The sequence below is a fragment of the Bos grunniens genome, chromosome 22 (assembly GCF_055505025.1).
Source record: "Bos grunniens cultivar Pamir isolate PY7600 chromosome 22, Bosgru_T2T1.0, whole genome shotgun sequence".
Taxonomy (NCBI): Eukaryota; Metazoa; Chordata; class Mammalia; order Artiodactyla; family Bovidae; genus Bos; species Bos grunniens.
This window is the reverse complement of record NC_141186.1, coordinates 12,979,866-12,998,292: the sequence shown is the minus strand read 5'-3', so window position 1 is coordinate 12,998,292 and position 18,427 is coordinate 12,979,866. Positions and strand designations below refer to the sequence as shown.

The following is an 18,427-nucleotide window of genomic DNA, read 5'->3' as shown; positions in this document are numbered from 1 at the left end:
AACTGTGGGAAGCCCAGGGGGAAGAAACCAACAGTTACAAAGAGGTTGATAACTACATAGAAACATCAGGGCTTGCACATTACTGGGGCAATTGCAAGACCCTGGTGAACACCCTAGACTTTCAGTTGAAGCCCAGAAAGATCTCACCCTAGGGCAGGGGAGCATGCCTAGGAGAAAGGGCAAAGATAAACAAGCCCTAACAAGGCCTAAAACCAAACCTGGACAGGACCAAGGTGATCCTCCAGTAATTTAGCTTAATCCAGAACCTCTGCCACCTAATATCATGCTACTACAGTGTTCAGCCCACAATAAATTTACAGGATTGGAAGATACAGGAAAATGTTCACCATGGAAACACATAATCCTTTAAGTCGAAATACTTCCTCAAACTCCAGGGTGACTTTGGTGGCCCAGATAAAGGGCCCTAATAGGTAAATCGGTAATATACATTTTCTCCAAAGCTTAGTTCCTCAACATTAAATAACACCACAAGCAGAACCCCAAACTTGAAAGTATCTACCTAATCCAGGGAACAGTTCTGTTAAAGCCATAATATATTCACTTGACCAAAGAGATTGTAATCAAGTTAATCAATTGCCCCATACTCAGATTTATGATGACTTCAAAGTTTTCTCTGGGAAAAAAAAAAAGGATGATTTTTATCTGCATATCTAAAGAATCCAGTTTGGTAATACTTCCCAAACAAAGGATGTTTGATGGGAAATTCTGGAATGGTAATTGCCAAATACTTACAAACAAAAGTTTTCCTACTTATATACAAGATGAAAGTTCTTCCTCTACCAGACACCATGTCAACATGCTAAAGGCCAGTGAACCTGGACTTGCTCCTCAGGACAATACTTTATTGAACTCTGTTTTCAGCAGATGATTTTGCTTAGAAAAGAAGGGTCATATTGGTGAAATGAATACTCAGAGCAGTAGGCATGAATCCAACACACACAAAAGAAACTCGATAAATACTTCACTACATGCCTAGCAAGTTCCTGTACATATCATTGTAATTACCATTTATAATTCAAGGACAGCACTTACATACTTTGATTGAATACTTGAGAATTGCATATAAAAGCTCTGGATTTTTAGTTTTTTGTATTTTCTTGTAATATTTTAGGTACTCATTTAAAATCCTGGGTGAATGAGATTCATCCTAGATGAATAAGACTTCGAATTAAAAGTGTGTACAATTCAAGTATGAATTTGGATATGTATGAGCTAAAATACAAGCCTATCCCTACAAAACTGCCTAGTTATGACCTAATCATGAGAAGACATCAGACCAAATCCAAATTGAGGACATTTAACAAAATAACAGGCCAGTGTGCTCTTCAGAACTGTAGAGATCATGAGAGAATAACTGTCTGAGGACCCTTCCAGATTAAGGGAGATTAAAGAAACACGTTAACTAAAGGTGATGGCTGATCCTCGGTCCACTCCAAGGATGGTTGGTGAAATCTAGATGTCTGTTGATTAGATGAGAGCATTTCCTCAGGGTCATTTTCTGATTTGGATCACATCTGTAATTTAATCTCAAAAGGCTTAGAAAAAATATATAAGTGCATATACAGAGAGAGAGTGGTAAAGCAAATATGATACAGTGTCAACATTCAAGTGATGGAAGTACATCTGAAATTTTCCTACTGTTGGCAGTTTTTTTTTTTTTGTAAATCTGAAACAATTCTTAAAATCCACCCACCAAGGCATTCTCCTGTTTTTCTAAATGAACACAGAATGGCATAGCTGCCTATCTGGTGGCAGTCTGTTCTCTGCCTCCCTGTTTTACTCACAGAACATTCAAAATTCTTTCCCCCATTTTCCTCCTAGTATGCTAGCCAAGTTCAATAGTTTTATTCCTCTGACACACATAATCTTTTCATTCCTTTTTCTATCAAACACAACACTGAAAATGGTTATTTTTAGGAGATTCTGTACGAGACAAAGCATTAGCATCTTTTCATTGAAAGTTGCTAGTCTACAGGGAGCAAAATTCTAACAAGATGTGGGCTTTGTTGTTCCACAAGTATTCCCCACACGTAAACCCAGCTGTATGAGGAAAGAGGCTGATCCTAAATAAGAAGAGAAACTCATTTTCAAATTATGACAAGCAATAAAAGAACTGGGGAAAAAGAAGCCAAAGAATGCTATTGATCTAGCCCCGGTAACATGGGACTTTACACCCCGGAGAGCCTGGGTTGAGGTTTGGAGACTCTGTCGAGTCTCAGACAATCCCAAACACTAGCCAGAACCTTCCAGGAAGGCCCACGGCCCACAGCAGAATCCCCTTGGGGTCCTCTGTGCTTATTTCCTCCTTTCTTCTGTGTCCTCCCGACCTTGACTGCTATTACCCCGTTTCCCTTCGGATAGAGTGAAATTGACCCATACAGAAATGCGCGCTCGCCGCCAAAAGTGAAGCACAACACGCAGCAAGAGGAAAACCCGTGGAACCCCTTACCTTCAAGCAGCAGCTGTTTGAGACAGGCTCCACGTCTGCACCAGGTCCCGGGGTGGGGTGGGGGCCCCTCAGTGCATGCAGAATATATAGGGGCAGATTATATATCCGGGTTTTCATTACACAAGGTGTTTTTGATGGGTTCTCAGCCAAGATCCACTTAAAAACAAAAGCTACACAAAGACTACAAAAAGGCCACACAAAGTTTAAACAAAAGGCTAAAGAAGGACCAAACAAAAGCCAAAGCAAGTTTAAACAAAGAAGGAAACAAAGGCAAAACAAAGGCCTAACAAAGACAAAAACAAAGAGCAAAACAAAGGGCAAAAGAAAATCTAAACAAAAGCTGGGCTAAGCCACAACCGCATCACTGCCTCACACACACACACCGTACTACATGCTATCCCCATGCACGCACCAACTCTGGTCTTCCACCTCCCATGTCATCAACACCCCCTGCCAAACTCCTCACTAAGGCTCCCTCCACACCAACTGTACCCCATCAAACCACACACCAGGTCCAACCACACCACACACCCTTCCATTGCGCCACCCCACCTCAGCGAGCATGTCACCCCATCGTGCTATACACACACCACACACCACAAGCCAAACCCACCCACCACAAAAGGCGTTGGAGTCACGCTGGTACATGTCTATTTTTAGGCTTCTGTTTCTGTACTCTATGCAGATTAAATACACATACATGTTGCCCTCCCTAACACACCTCCCCACACATGCCCAAGATAACATTCACACACATGCCCTCATACACTAAACAAGAGCACCTTGGTCTAGTCACAACTGAGCTTGGATTTGGAAGATTCTGTGACATTACCTGTTGCATTCAAATTTATGCAGACTTTTGAAAAAGATCATCTCTTTTGGTACCTGATTTCTGTAACTAATCTCATGCAACTAACATGGTAATATCGACTTCAGTCTTAGACATTTGCATTTTCTTATCATTGTCCGGTAACTCGTGGGTCATACCATTGAGTCCTATAGCTCTGTTCCTCTGTTAAATTTCATGGTTCCTATAAGCCTGTGCTTCTGCAAAAGTTCCTTTTATGTACATAGAGCAATACACAAATGATTTGAAAGAGGAAAGATCACTTCTGAAACTAATCCAACCAACAGCAGCCTTGCCTCGTAAATTCCCAGAGCTCCTGTTGGTGAGATATAAAGGCCAACACTGCTGTCGAGTTTCCTTTTAGGCTCTTGTCTGTTGTATGCAAAAAAGAATCACCCAGGGAACCTTGAAAAGGCAACCTATTGGACTACAGACATCCAAAGAAATCTCATTGTGCACTAACCTCATGGCTAGTTAAACATGTGTCTCTGAGTAAGGAGTTATGAATGTATGCTGACTGACTCCTGCTATGAGGCCAGGGCTCTGCCAGTGCTGCAGGGGATGTGTTTGAGGGCTAGGTAGAGTGAGGTGGTTGAGAGCATGGGCTCTGAGCACTGGGATGGTCACAGGACTCCGACTCTAAGTACAAGCCCAGGGCTTGTTGACAAGCGGTGGAATGGGCAGACAGGCTGGCCTTCGCATGGGCAGACCTCAGAATCCAAGTAGCTGGAAGGTTTTCCCATTTGGTCATTCCGTCTCTTCAGCAAAGAGCAATCTATCTTCCAGTCTAGCAGGGTAGGGAAGGTGGGGGAGTTGGAGTATCTTACCACTGATATTCTGTGATCAGGGTGGGCAAGGGGCCCACATGAGTTATGTAGATGTTCCCTTTTTAAGCCCTGCCCATCACCCTGCTCTGCCCAGCTTCTGAATCTGGAAATTTCTCCGTAATAAACTTCCCAGAACCAGGGCAGGTCAGTGCAGTAAACCTGGAAATCTGTTCAGAATGTGCACCTTCCCCACACCTTGCCACACTTTCTGCTCTGCCTGCCACCCAAGCCTGGAGATGAGTGGTGTTTCGACACATGATTGTGACATGCTTTTTTCTGGCGTGGCCCCTGCCAGCTCTTACGATGGAACTTCTCGGACAGCCAAGCCAGTTACCGCCCTCCACTCATTTCTACTTCCCCAAATTGTGTTATAATTACCCATCTTTTGTTTAATGGGTTAAAACCTTTTTAAAAATTCTCTACTGCCCCTGTGAGAGTTTAAAAAATCATTCTTTACCTTTTAAAAAATATTGTACTATAATTTTAGTAAAAATTTTTGGATAAAAGTAGATAAATAAGCTTGTATAGTCAACCTATCACTTTTAACCAAAAAGAAAAAAAAAACTATTATTGTTTTTATTGGGATATGGTGGCTCAGTAATAAAGGATCTGCCTGCAATGCAGAAGACCTGCGTTCAATCCCCGGGTTGCAAAGATCCTCTGGAGGTGGGCATGGCAACCCATTCCAGTATTCTTGCCTGGGAAATCACATGGACAGAAGAGCCTGGCAGGTTACAAAGAGTCAGGCATGACTTAGAACTAAACAACAACAACATAATTCATATACTATAATAGTCATGATTTTAAACTGTAAAATTTAGAGACATTTAATATTTAATATAATCACTCTACACGTGGACATCACCAGGTGGTCACTATCAAAATCAGATCCTTTATATTCTTTGCAGCCAAAGATGGAGAATCTCTATAGAGTCAGCAAAAACGAGACCAGGAGCTGACTGGCTCAGATCATGAACACCTTATTGCCAAATTCAGACTTAAACTGAAGACAGTAGGGAAAACCACTAGACCATTCAGGTATGACACAAATCAAATCCCTTACAATTATACAGCAGAAGTGACAAATAGATTCAAGGGATTAGATCTGATAGACAGAGTGCCTGAAGAAGAATGGATGGAGGTTCATGACATTGTACAGGAAGCAGTGATCAAGACCATCCCCAAGAAAAAGAAATGCAAAAAGGCAAAATGGTTATCTGAGGAGGTATTACAAATAGCTGAGAAAAGAAGAGAACCTAAAGGCAAAGGAGAAAAGGAAAGATATAAGCATCTGAATGCAGAGTTCCAAAGAATAGCAAGGAGAGATAAGAAAGCCTTCCTCAGTGATCAACATAAAGAGAAAGAGGAAAACAATAGATTGGGAAAAACTAGAGATCTCTTCAAGAAAATTAGAGAAACCAAAGGAACATTTCATGCAAAGATGGGTATAATAGAAATGGTATGGACCTAACAGAAGCAGAAGATATTAAGAAGAGGTGGCAAAAATACACAGAAGAACTATACAGAAAAGATCTTAATGACCCAGATAACCATGATGGTGTGATCACTCACCTAGAGCCAGACATCCTGGAGTGCAAAGTCAAGTGGGCCTTAGGAAGCATCACTATGAACAAAGCTAGTGGAGGTGATGGAATTCCAGTTGAGCTATTTCAAATCCTAAAAGGTGATGCTGTTAAAGTGCTGCACTCAATATGCCAGCAAATTTGGAAAACTCAGCAGTGGTCACAGGACTGGAAAAGGTCAGTTTTCATACAAGTCCCAAAGAAAGGCAATGCCGAAGAATGTTCAAACTACCACACGATTGCACTCATCCCACACACTAGCAAAGTAATGCTCAAAATTCTCCAAGCAAGGCTTCAACAGTATGTGAACTGAGAACTTCCAGATGTTCAAGCTCAATTTAGCAAAGGCAGAGGAACCATAGATCAAATTGCCAACATACACTGGATCATAGAAAAATCAAGAGTTCCAGAAAAACATCTATTTCTGCTTTATTGACTACGCCAAAGCCTTTGACTCTGGATCACAACAAACTGTGGAAAATTCTGAAAGAAATAGGAATATCAGACCACCTTACCTCCCTCCTGAGAAATCTGTATGCAGGTCAAGAAGCAACAGTTAAAACTGGACATTAAACCACAGACTGCTTCCAGAGTAGGAAAGGAGTACATCAAGGCTGTATATTGTCACCCTGCTTATTTAACTTCTATGCAGATTACATCATGCAAAATGCTGGGCCAGATGAAGCACAAGCTGGAATCAAGATTGCCAGGAGAAATATCATTAACCTCAGATATGCAGATAACACTACCCTTATGGCAGAAACCAAAGAGGAACTAAAGAGACTCTTGATGAAAGTGAAAGAGGAGAGTGAAAAAGCTGGCTTAAAACTCAACATTCAAAAAATTAAGATCATGGCATCCGGTCTCATCGCTTCACGGCAAATAGATGGGGAAACAATGAAACAGTGAGAGACATTATTTTCTTGGGCTCCAAAATCACTGCAGATGGTGACTGCAACCATGAAATTAAAAGACACTTGCTCCTTGGAAGAAAAGCTATGACAAACCTAGACAGCATATAAAAAGTAGAGACATTACTTTGCCAACAAAGGTCCGTCTAGTCAAAGCTATGTTTTTTCCAGTCATGTATGGATGTGAAAGTTGGACTATAAAGGAAGCTGAGCGTGGAAGAATTGATGCTTTTGAACTGTGGTGTTGGAGAAGACTCTTGAGCGTCCCTTGAACTGCGAGGAGATCCAACCAGTCAATCCTAAAGGAAATCAGTCCTGAATATTCATTTGAAGAACTGATGCTAAAGCTGAAACTTCAGTACTTTGGCAACCTGATGCAAAGAACTGACTCACTGGAAAAGACCCTAATTCTGGGAAAGATTGAAGGTTGGAGAAGGGGATGACAGAGGGTGAGATGGTTGGATGGCATCACTGACTTGATGGATGTGAGTTTGAGCAAGCTCTGGGAGCTGGTGATGGACAGGGAGGCCTGGTGTGCTGCGGTCCATGGGGCTGCAAAGAGTCAGACACGACTGAGGGACTGAACGGAACTGAATGCAATCACAATGATGTGAAAGCACCGTCACTATCTAATTATGTAGCGTTTTCCTCACTGTAAAAATAAACTCATACTGATTAGCAGTGAAACATAATACTGTTTGATATCAGCACATAGAGTAAGACATTAAAGGAGTTAAGAGGATACAGCAAATACTGTGTTGGCCATCAATGAATATTAATACAAAGTGAGGGAATCTCTATAGAAAAAGTTACCTTAGGAAAGACACTGATGAGAGGAGGATGTCTCCATATTCTTCCTAGCAGGTTAAATATGCATGAAGTCACAGCCACAGTTAGACAGGTGTGTACCTGATAAAATCATGTCCCAAAGTATGTGTTGTAAAAGATAGGCTAGAGACGGACATTCAGATTAATGGCAATGCTATTTTTCCTGTGGAAATATGAAAAAATGGCCTTTATAAATAACTGTAAAACCATTAAATTATTGCAGGGTAAATAATACTGAATTGATCAAATCAGAGAGAAACAAACTGAAGCGTCTCTTCGTTTGCCCTTCAATCCTCACTTTCAGAGTAAATCTGTCTCCTCCGAGACTTTGACCTGCACCTTACCAATTTTGAACTGTCCCCAACTTTCAGCAGGAATCAGAGGAATACGACACCCAGTGAGCTACCAGCCATTCAGACAAAGCCTCTGTGTGTTCCCGAGTTCCACACCCAGTGTCTCTCTCTTTCTTTCTCTTCTTGGATGCAGTCACAATTGTGTTCTGGCTACTAGTGACCTATATGTACATTATGTTCTCTGCTTAAAGGACTGGATTTTATCCAGTTGCTGGGTTAAAAGTCACTCTTTAGAAGACACACTTCTTCTGTTCAACTCTCTGAACCCAAACCATGGATTGATTGTACTACCCCTTTTAATTTTACCATTAGAAAAGAAAAGAGTGGACACAGGGTAGCAATAAGCAAAGATTCTAGCAAGAAGAGAGAGTCAGAATAAGAATGTATTGTTGTGATGTGTTAAAGAAAACCCAAGCTAAATAGTAATTAAAGTGTAAAAACCAGATTTTACTCAGGAACTATTGCAGTAGGAGAAAAGAGACCACAGTATAAAACCGGGCTCAACTCCAAATACAATATGGGCAAGTGGGGATTAATGCCAAAGAAGCAGATTGGAGGCGTTGATGGATGGAAAACTACTATCCCTGATAAGGAGGGGATTTCTAACTAAACTGACTTGACAGGATTCTGGTTAAAATCACAAGCTGTAACGGGCACTGCAGGGTCCCAGCTGGCATGCCACACAGCACTTCTATATATAAAACCCGTGGTTTCCAAACACTGCAGGAAGCCCTTCTATGCACAGCAGGCTCTCAGGGTGCCATGGAATATTTAAAATGTCAAGAAAAACTCAACAATACTGGACCTCTGTCCGACATCCATGGACCAACAGCTTGCGATAATTCACCATTTCAATAGTACATTGAACTGTGTTTTTCATTTTGCTTGGTATTTTGGCCGCACTGCGAGGCTTACGGGATTCTAGTCCCCTGACCAGAGATGGAATCTGCACCTCCTGCAGTGGAAGCATGGAGTCCTAACCACTGGACTGCCAGGAAATTCCCTGTATGGTTTTATTAGATGATATCATATTCTTTATAAGGGTGGATTTTTAGATGTTCGCTTGATAAAAAGCAAGTATTTCAAGAGAATCGTGAGGAACAGGACCTGAGAATGGCATTGTCACAACTCACCTCCTGCACGCAGCCCCATTAGTGGGTACTTGTAGTTTCTAAGAATAAAAACATTATTGTTTTTTTGTTCCTTCTCTTTTTACTTTTTTTTGGCTTCAGCATAGCTTGTGAGATCTTAGTTCCTTGACCAGGGATCGAACTCAGGCTCTCAGCAGTGAAAGTCCTAATCACTGGGAAGTCTTTTTTTTTCAGTTTCTGTGTGTTTTCAAATTACTGCTTGGTTCTGAGAACATAAATTCTAATGAGGTTATTTGGGTCTAACTGCCCCATGAAAAGGACTGTTAGGGATTTCTTTTGACCTATGGGTGCTATGAAAAAGAAATTATAGAAACCCTAAAAACTCCTTGAACCGAGATGCTCAAGAATTCTGATATAAAATGACTGAGGTGTGCCACAATAAGATTGTCTCTCTCTTACTAGAAAAATGTTTACGATCTGCGGAAGCTCTGCAGTGACTCTGAAGAGCCCCGGGTTTCGTCCCGGAGCAACAGTATGAGAAACACAAAGAACAGAATAGCAGCATATACGCGTGTCAGCCCCAGCCTCCCAGCTCACTCCACGCTCCGGTCCCTGCTTGGTGTCCATGCAGCTGTTCTCCGTATCTGTGTCTCTATTTCTGCCTTTCAAATGGGTTCATCTGTACCGTTTTTCTAGATTCCACATATATGCATTAATATACAGTATTTGTTTTTCTCTTTCTGACTTACTTCACTCTGCATTTTCTCTCTTCTAAAATAGTTCACCCCTGAAAAGAGTCAAATGTCCTTTTTATCAAAAGTCTGTCTTTTCCAATATTTCTTTTCTCTTTGGCTGTGTTGGGTCTTAGATGGGGCATGTGGGATCCTCACTGTGGCATCTTGTGCCGCAGTGGGCAGGCTCAGGTGCCCTGCAGCATGTGGGATCCTAGTTCCTGTTCCAGGGCTTGAACCAGCGTCCTCTGCATTTGAAGGCAAATTCTTCATCACTGGGTGGCCAGGGAAGTGCCTCTAAAGTCTGTCTTCAGAGGTTCTGGCCAGCTCCCTTACTTTAGGATCGGTTCTCACTGATCTTGGGAACATGTCTGTAATAGGTTGGGTCTGCCTAGCTGCGTACAAGGGATGTGGCCAAGCCAAGTCAGTGGAAACAGCGGGAAGTCATCACTGATGGGAGGACGGTGATATAATGTGTGGAGTAAGAAGTGCCTATTCTTACTGGCTTGGGAATGGGATTCTTCGAGACTGCAGCCTGGCAGAAATGGTGAAAGTGAAAGTAGCTTAGTTGTGTCCAAGTCTTTGTGACCCTGTGGACTATACAGTTCATGGAATTCTCCAGGCCAGAATGGTGGAGCAGGTAGCCTTTCCCTTCTCCAGGGGATCTTCCCAACACAGGGATCGAACGCAGGTCTCCCACACTGCAGGTGGATTCTTTACCAGCTGAGCCACAAGGGAAGCCCAGAAATGGTGAAATGTTAGCCAAAGCAGCTTCCTCCTTCCACCAAGGTTACAGGCAGCTTGAGCTGGGTGCCATACCTCACAGGAGAACTCACACCACCATGGGCCTGGGCAGGCCTAGTTTCTGTCTCTTTTCCCTGTGTCCCTTCTGACTTATCATTTGTCTGCATTTTTTATTTTGCCATAAAGTATTCTCTTTAATCACCACCTTGGAAGAAGCCAGGACGAGTTCAGTAGGCCTCGACCATGTACGTCTACTTCTGCTGTGACCTCTTCTGCCGGGGTGTGAGACAGGCAGGCAGTGAAAGGGACTCTCACTTAGACGTGCTAAAGTCTGAAAGATGACCCCAGATAACCAGCTCTCTTTCCAAACACAGCAGCTTAACTAATGCCTCCCTGTCGAGAACAGCATTCAGGACGCTTGCTAAAATTATAGTGAGCTGGGACACCAGCTGGGGCCAGTCAATTCCTCCTTGTCTCAGATGGTGAGAGAAGTACCCCAAGCTGCTGCCTCTGCTGGGGACTTGAGTACCAGCCAGATGCACAGTGACAAAGAGCGGTCTGATGGTTTTTGCTGCAATGCTTTTAAAATTTCTTTGTATGATATAAAGCTACAACTGTTTAATTATTTGGCAGTGGTTTTTACATTTTGCAATAAAGTTTTTGATGACCAAGAGCTCAGAGAGATGAAAGCCACGGTTTAATAGAAAACTGTGTTGAATCTCAGTTTCCCCAGAGAGTTGGGGACAAATGTGTAGCTTGCACCAAAGTTGTACAAGCATTTACATACCGCTGTGGACTCTGTGATGGTGTCAGTGACCCTCCCACGCTCCCCCTCAAAAAAGAGAGAAATCTTTTGTGAACATGAGAAATATCTTTGTGGATGTGAGAAAGCAACAGCGTCCACTTCTAAAGAATGTTAAGAAGGAGATGCATCCCACAATGGCAGGCAGTGTGACAGGCGCAGCTGCTGGACGTGCAATTACAGAGCACGCCGTGGTGACGCTCAGTTTACATCATATGACAGCCCCTTTTTACCCCAATATGTATTTATTTGACTGTGTCAAGTCTTAGTCGTGCTACGCAGGATCTTTAGCTGTAGCACGTGAGTTCTTGGTTGCGCCAAGTGGGATCTCGTTCCCTGACCAGGGATTGAACCCAGGCCCCCTGCACTGGGAACGTGGAGTCTTGGCCACTGGATCACCAGGCAAGTCCCAGATGACTGCCCTTTTAAGTATGCTTACTTTTTATTTGAAATTTGCTGCTAGGCATCAGATTTTAGGAAAGGTTGAGCCTTTGAAAAACTACTTCATAAATCAAACTAAATGTCCCTAATCGCTTTTGTAAATGAATTTGAACTCCATTAAAATACTCCAAGGATGGAGCACCAGAAACTTCAGTGTTTGAAGTTTCAGCAAATCACAATTATCATTAAACCCAAGAAACTTGCTAGTTCTCCCCACCCCATCATCCTTTTTGAGACACTGTGCTCTATTTTTATCTTATTTGGCTGCACTGAGTCTTAGTCGTGACACGTGGGATTGGTTGTTTCCTTTTGTTTTTTTAGTTGTGGCATGCGAACTCTTAGTTGCAGCATGTGAGCTCTAGTTCCGAGACCAGGTATCGAACCTGGGCCCCTTGCCCTGGGAGTCCCAGCCACTGAAGCACCAGGGAGTCCCAGGATACTCTGTGTCCTGTGCTGCTTCCAAGTGCCCAGTGGCTGCAGCCCCTTCCCTACACGTGGGGGCTTCCTGCCATCACCTCCCTGGTAACTTACTTGGGAGTCCTTGTGCCTGGGTCTGCTCCTGGTGGGACCCAATCTAAGGCTAGACCACAGGACAGTCTTCCTGTGAGTCATGCCCTTTTTTCCTTCATCTAACGGGGCCCTCATCGAACTTGGGGTCTGTGTCTACCTTGTATGAGAAGTCACATTTCCCCAGCTTAGCCCCAGGTCATCCTGAAGTTTGGCATGATTTAGCCAAGCATTTGCTGTCAAATCAGATGCCTTGTTCCTAAGAGCAGCTTCTGCTCTAACAAGTCCATTAGCATTTGCTGAAACCTGGGACATCTCTGTATGAAAGGGTTAACCCATCCACTCAACTGTTATTTGCTTCAAGAAATACTCTTTTAAAAAATAAGCTGTGGTACATATACACAATGGAGTATTACTCAGCCATTAAAAAGAATACATTTGAATCAGTTCTAATGAGATGGATGAAACTGGAACCTATTATACAGAGTGAAGTAAGCCAGAAAGAAAAACACCAATACAGTATACTAACACATATAAATGGAATTTAGAAAGATGGTAACAATAACCCTGTGTACGAGACAGCAAAAGAGACACTGATGTATAGATCAGTCTTATGGACTCTGTGGGAGAGGGAGAGGGTGGGGAGATTTGAGAGAATGGCATTGAAACATGTATAATATCATAAAAAATATATATATATAAACAGATTGTACCAATTTGTACAAATACTATAAAATTATATTTGGTGTCTACATAAACTACACTGCATAATATGTAACATTCTCTTTGATTATTGAAGAAAAATAACTTAATGCTTGACCAGTCAGAGATTACAAAGAAGTGCATGTCTAATTCCAGGGATCAAGTAAAGCAGTTAAGTCCTCCCGTGTAGGCTGCAGACTTGGTCTCCTGGAACCAGCGATTGGAAGAACTGGACACCAAAAGGCAGAGCGTCCAGGCTTACAAATAAGGAACTTGTTGCCTCTCTCTGCATCTGCAGTGTCTTTGTTAATCACAAACTGTGATTTTGCATTCTGATTACCAGTGTCATCAGCCTTTGTACAGATTTGAGCAGAGCAAATCGCAATCATAATCATTTTATGGCATGTGATTCTAATCTCTTCCCAAATTATTAAATTTTGAATATTATTTAACTGCAATGGTTGATTTAAAAAGACACACACAAGACTGAAAACCAAGATCCAACAAATACTTTGGTTGAAAACAAAGTATTTTAGAAAACCCGCTGTGCAGGCTATATTTTATGGTCAGTATTTTAATTTAAATATTTGATATTGGTTAAATCTATTTTTTCTTAGTAAATTTTAGTGAAGGACAATGTTCAGCATAACTTGTTAATTTATCTTTATTATAAAGACTTTTAAATATACACAAAATTGGGGGGCATTCTCATTTTTTTGCCTAATTTCAGTAACTGTTGACATTTCATTTATACCTAATCCTCACTCACCCTCTCCCCCACCACATTCACTTTTTTCTTTTCTTTTCTCTCTTTTTTTTTTTTTTTTTTTTTTTACTGAGGATGGGTTTAGAAGTTTCAAAATCAAATCTCAACCATTATTTCACCCACAAATCTGTACAATTTACTGTCTCTAACAAATTATGACTTTTTAAATTGCCCACAATGCTGTTATCATGCCTAACAATTTAACAGTAATTCCATAGTTAACAAGATGATTCATTTGTGATTGTTGTTGATATTCAGTAATTCAAAGTGGCAGTAGGAAAGAGCTCAGCTGGTACTTTATTTTGAAAATATAAATTGTCATAAGATTTTGCTTCTGTTTCAAATTCACCAGCTAATCTTGTCTGCAAATTCAGTGAAGCCGGGGGAAAAAACAGAACTCTCCCTCTATTAAGGATTATTTAAGGTAAAGTTACATAAAAAGACAGTTTCTTCTATCCCCAATTTTAAATAAAATGTTTAAGCTCTGTTTTATAAATTCTCAAACAACATTAGGATTCTGTGGGACTTCCCAGGTAGCTCAGTGGTAAAGAAACCACCTGCCAATGCAGGAGACACAGGAGATGCGGGTTCAATCCCTAGGTCAGGAAGATCCCCTGAAGGAGGAGATGGCTACCCACTCCAGTATTCATGCTGGAGAATCCCATGGACAGAGGAGCCAGCAGGCTACAGTTCATGGAGTCGCAAGGAGTTGAACCCGACTGAAGGGACTTAGGACGGCAGACCAAAAATGACTTTTGTTTTGCTGAAGTTAAATTGTGGCCCTACTTTGGGTGGATATTAAATAGCGGGGCTACCTGTCAGTTAAAGCCTTTACTTCCTGTGGCAGTACAGGCATGCTCACCTCATGAGGAAAATGTTGAGCTCTCTCTAGAGCGGGGACTGCTTCCCAGGTGGCTCAGTGGTAAAGAATCTGCCTGCCAATGCAGGAGACACACGTTTGATCCTTGGGTTGGGAAGATCCCCTGGAGGAGGCCATGGCAACCCACTCCAGTGTTCTTGCCTGGAGAATCCCATGGACAGAGGAGCCTGGCGGGTACAGTCCATGGGGTCGCAAAGAGTCAGATATGCCTGAGCACACACGCATTAGGATTCCACACACAGTTTCTGAAATATGTTCACGCTGTGTTTATTGAGGTGGAACATAAGAGGACTCCAGGGGTATTTGGGGTTTCAGAAATAAAATGATGCATTTGCATGCAGTGCCAAATTTACTCACATGTATTATGGAGTAAAATCTCATATTTTTAAACAGAAGCAAAAGCTTGTGAAGAAATACCATCCTTTATTTGGGCTGCTTTACCAGACCCTGTTAGATTTGAGTTCAGGCTCATCCTTTCCTCCCCTGCTAAGGAGAGGGACAGCTTTGCTGGAGAAACTTGTAAATACTGAGTCAAAGGATTAAGAAAATGCAGCTAATTCTAATTGAGGGATATCTTTATTAGTCAACACATTTCAACGCTGCTTTAGGTGAAAAACTTGCCTTTGATTATACAATCCAGATTCCAGCCTGGAAATTCAGAGCAAAATCCTAACTAGCACATTTTAGACATGCCAGAACCAAAGTCTTTATTATGTTAACAAAAGTAATTACAAAATCCAGCAATCCAGAAGTTAGCAGACTATCTAAAATGCACCCACCCTCATTTAATAAGCATAAAAACTATTTTACGGATTTTCTTTTTGGTGCAATGAGTCCCAGCTTTCAAATATTTCAGAACATATCATTTCTGCTTGTTGTTCACAATACCTGATTGGTATGAATTTGCAATTATCCACAAGATAAAGGCAAAAGGAAAGAGAAGAGAGGATAAAATAGTATACTTTCTAAACAGTGCAGTAAAGAGGCTTAGGCCATCATTCACCATATCTCTTAGAAAAAAATTGTTTACTTTCAGTTATATCATTTTTTTTTTTTTTTAACTTCAAGTCCTCTTTATCACCATTCCCAATTCCAGGGCCCAAATCAAGTCCTTCTCGGTAGTAACTGCTACAGAGCAGATCTCCCGTTTTCATTCCTGTGAGGTTTGTATGTTTATTCCTTAGTACATGTGAGGTCTTAGGAGGGGTCAGTATGAATATACTCATACACTTCTGGTTTTTCAGCAGTGTCTTTAGGATCTGTTCAGATGTAGAGGCATGTGAATTCCTTTTAACGGCTGGATGTCCTGTGTCCTCACATGCAGGTTTATCTGTGATTCTGCCTTCCCGCTTTGGATGGAGACGAAGGTGTTCCCAAAGTTCCTCTGCTGGAGTGCCCCGTGCCAGGCTAAGGTATGAGGAATGAGAATGCGTTTTGTTAAAGGGGACGATGTCCTTAAGCTGGTTGTTTCTGAATGGAAAGTGCAGGCCAGATTAATATGGACTCAGAAAATTGTGGAAGGTTTGTGGGGGAAGAACACTGAGCTTTGCGCACGTTCAGGATTGGCTGAGATAGGGTTGAATTTCATTAATAAAATGAATGTGAAAGGTAAAGTGGTTTAGAACCTGAATCTGGTTCTCTAAGAGAACAAAGTTTTCTTAAAATACTGAACTGTTTTTGGTAATTGTGAATTTCTTTAAGTGATCTCTATTTGCCAGTGAGATCTTTTATTACCACTGGTTAAAGTTTTTTTATATTTTGATAAACTTCCCCTCCTGGGGTTCCTGTTACATCCAGATCTGGGATCCTCGGCCCCTCAGCTAATTGGAGGCCCTTTTCCTTATTGTTTTTCCTGCTGGGCACACTGGCCTCACCAGGGCAGCTGCTCCAACAAACACACATACACACATTTAGACAAACACATGCACACTCACTCCCAAAGGCCTGTGGGTGAGCAGAAGGCAACCAGAGACAGTAGACGCCTCTTCCAGTGTGGGGGCCTCCCATCTCAAGGGAGTTTCTGGACTTTCTGCTTCCTTGAGTGTGGAGTCCAACCAGAGAACCAGGCAAGGGAAAGAACGAGCTGGGGGGTGCAGGCCAGGCTCTGGAAGGACAGGAGGGACGTTCTAGGGTCAGTTTATAATCATCAAGCTCTCCCCTCTATCCCTTTTTTTCCTGGATATAGAACATGAAAAACTCAGCCTTTTGCAGTGGTCATTGGGGGTTCCCATGTGGACAGAGGGGCTGTCATCAAGGAACCCAAATCCCACTGCAGGGACTGGACTGGAGAGGGTGGCATTGCTGCCAACATACTGATTCAACACAAATTCCAGAAAGTAGATGTGGACTAAAGAAGCTGACCCATATTGCTCGCAAGTCATTGCCAGGAGGAAAACTTAAGTTTTAAAAGGGCAATAAAAAAAAACCTCTTTAAAACATAGTAAATCCAAGCAGAGCAGAAAGGGCCCGAAGTTCCCAAATCCCTGTGGGTCCTACCTCAGCCTGCCTGAGAGTCTGCCCATCTGGGCCTGAGAGCTTGGGGCAATTGGCCGGAGAGGTTCACTGGGGCGAGGCAGGCAGCGTGCCTGCTTACAGAGCCCAGCACGGGGAAGCAAGCTGGCTGCACCCGCCCTGGAGGGCTGGGCTACTCGAGTTTGACCTTGGCTTCTGACCCACGTACTAGGTCCATCTGAAAGGCTGAGTTAGACACCGCCCACCCTCCCAGGAAGCGAACCCTGCCCCCAGCAGCCGTTTCCAAATGACACCAGGGACCCTCCCACTCTCTGCTTAGGGTCCCCAGAAACAGCAGGGCTGAGGGGAGGTCTGAAAAGCAGTGGAGCGTTTTCATGGGCAGGTGGGACTTGAGGTCAGAGAAGAGTGCCCATGGAAGCCCTGTGTCTCAGCTTCGTCCCCACAGTGAGCTGAAGACAAAGGAAAAAACGAGGGAGGGTTGAATCGTGTACTTTCTAAATAGTGGAGTTTAGAAAGTGGAGTTTCTAAACAGTGAGAGGCTTAGGCCTCTATTCATTAAGTACTTAAAAAAAAAAACTTTCAGTTTTATCACTTTAAATTATACCCATAACTTAACATTTGCCTTAAAAAAAAACCAAAACTCCAAATTCAAGTTCTCTTAAATACCACTCCAAACCCCGAGGTCCTTCTTAATTCTAACTGCTACAGGGCAGACCTCCAACCTGTTCCTTACACTTTTAGGTCTGTATGCTTGTTCGTTAATACACATGAGGCATTTCCTCCTAATAGAGATCGGGATGAATATCCTCATGCACTTTGAGCTTTGTCAGCAGTGTCTTTAGGATCTATTCAGATGTACAGGCATGTGAATTCCTTTTAACTGCTGGATGTCCTTGTCATCACATGCAGGTTTATCTGTGATTCTGCCTTTGTCCTATGGGTGGACATGAAGGGTCCCCGCCAAGTTCCTCTGTTATAAACAACGCTGCAATAATGCTTTACCCAGCGCCAGCTTGAGCTGGAGGGCTGTATAGCAGCAGTCGGGAATAGTGGGAAGAAATAGTTTATCAAGGACTTTCAGAATTTCTTTCTCATGGTGCTAATTAGCAGGCTTTAAGTGAGATGACTTTGAAGTCTGCACCACGCTCTCCTATCCGGCAGGAACAGACTGCTGCCCACCTCTCCACCTCTGCCGTCACGTGCCTCCTATTTCCTGGTAGGTACAAGAAAAACATAATCACATTTAATTTCCATGAATGTTGCCAAATGTTTGTTCCAAACTTGATTTTTTTTTTCATCAGCCTTTAAGACAACTGTACCTTGGATTTTCTTCATTTTCCCTCCCCTGACCTCCTGAGACTCCTACGGAGTTTCTCCCCCTCTACCTGGCCCTGGGAGCTCACTCCTCTCAGATCTCATCCAGTTGCCTGGCTCCATATTTATGCCAGTGAACCCAGCCCCTCTCTGATGCC

The 18,427-nt window shown here is 42.5% G+C and overlaps 1 protein-coding gene and 1 long non-coding RNA gene across 15 annotated transcripts in view; both read right to left on the bottom strand.

Moving 5' to 3' along the window:
• The window catches only part of MOBP (myelin associated oligodendrocyte basic protein), a 45,101-nt gene extending 42,572 nt beyond the window's left edge, over positions 1 to 2,529 (bottom strand). For all 14 annotated transcript variants that reach the window (XR_015150959.1, XR_015150958.1, XR_015150962.1 and 11 more), the window contains exon 1: positions 2,471 to 2,529. The gene's annotated coding sequence lies outside the window, so the exon portion shown is untranslated. The remainder of the gene's footprint in view (positions 1 to 2,470) is intronic.
• Positions 2,530 to 15,040: 12,511 nt separating this feature from the next.
• On the bottom strand, positions 15,041 to 18,168 carry LOC147348072 (uncharacterized). Its single transcript, XR_015150955.1, has 3 exons — positions 17,958 to 18,168; positions 16,418 to 16,587; positions 15,041 to 15,890 (listed from the first exon to the last, which is right to left on the bottom strand). It is a non-coding gene; the product is annotated as an uncharacterized LOC147348072 (long non-coding RNA).
• Positions 18,169 to 18,427: the final 259 nt, after the last annotated feature.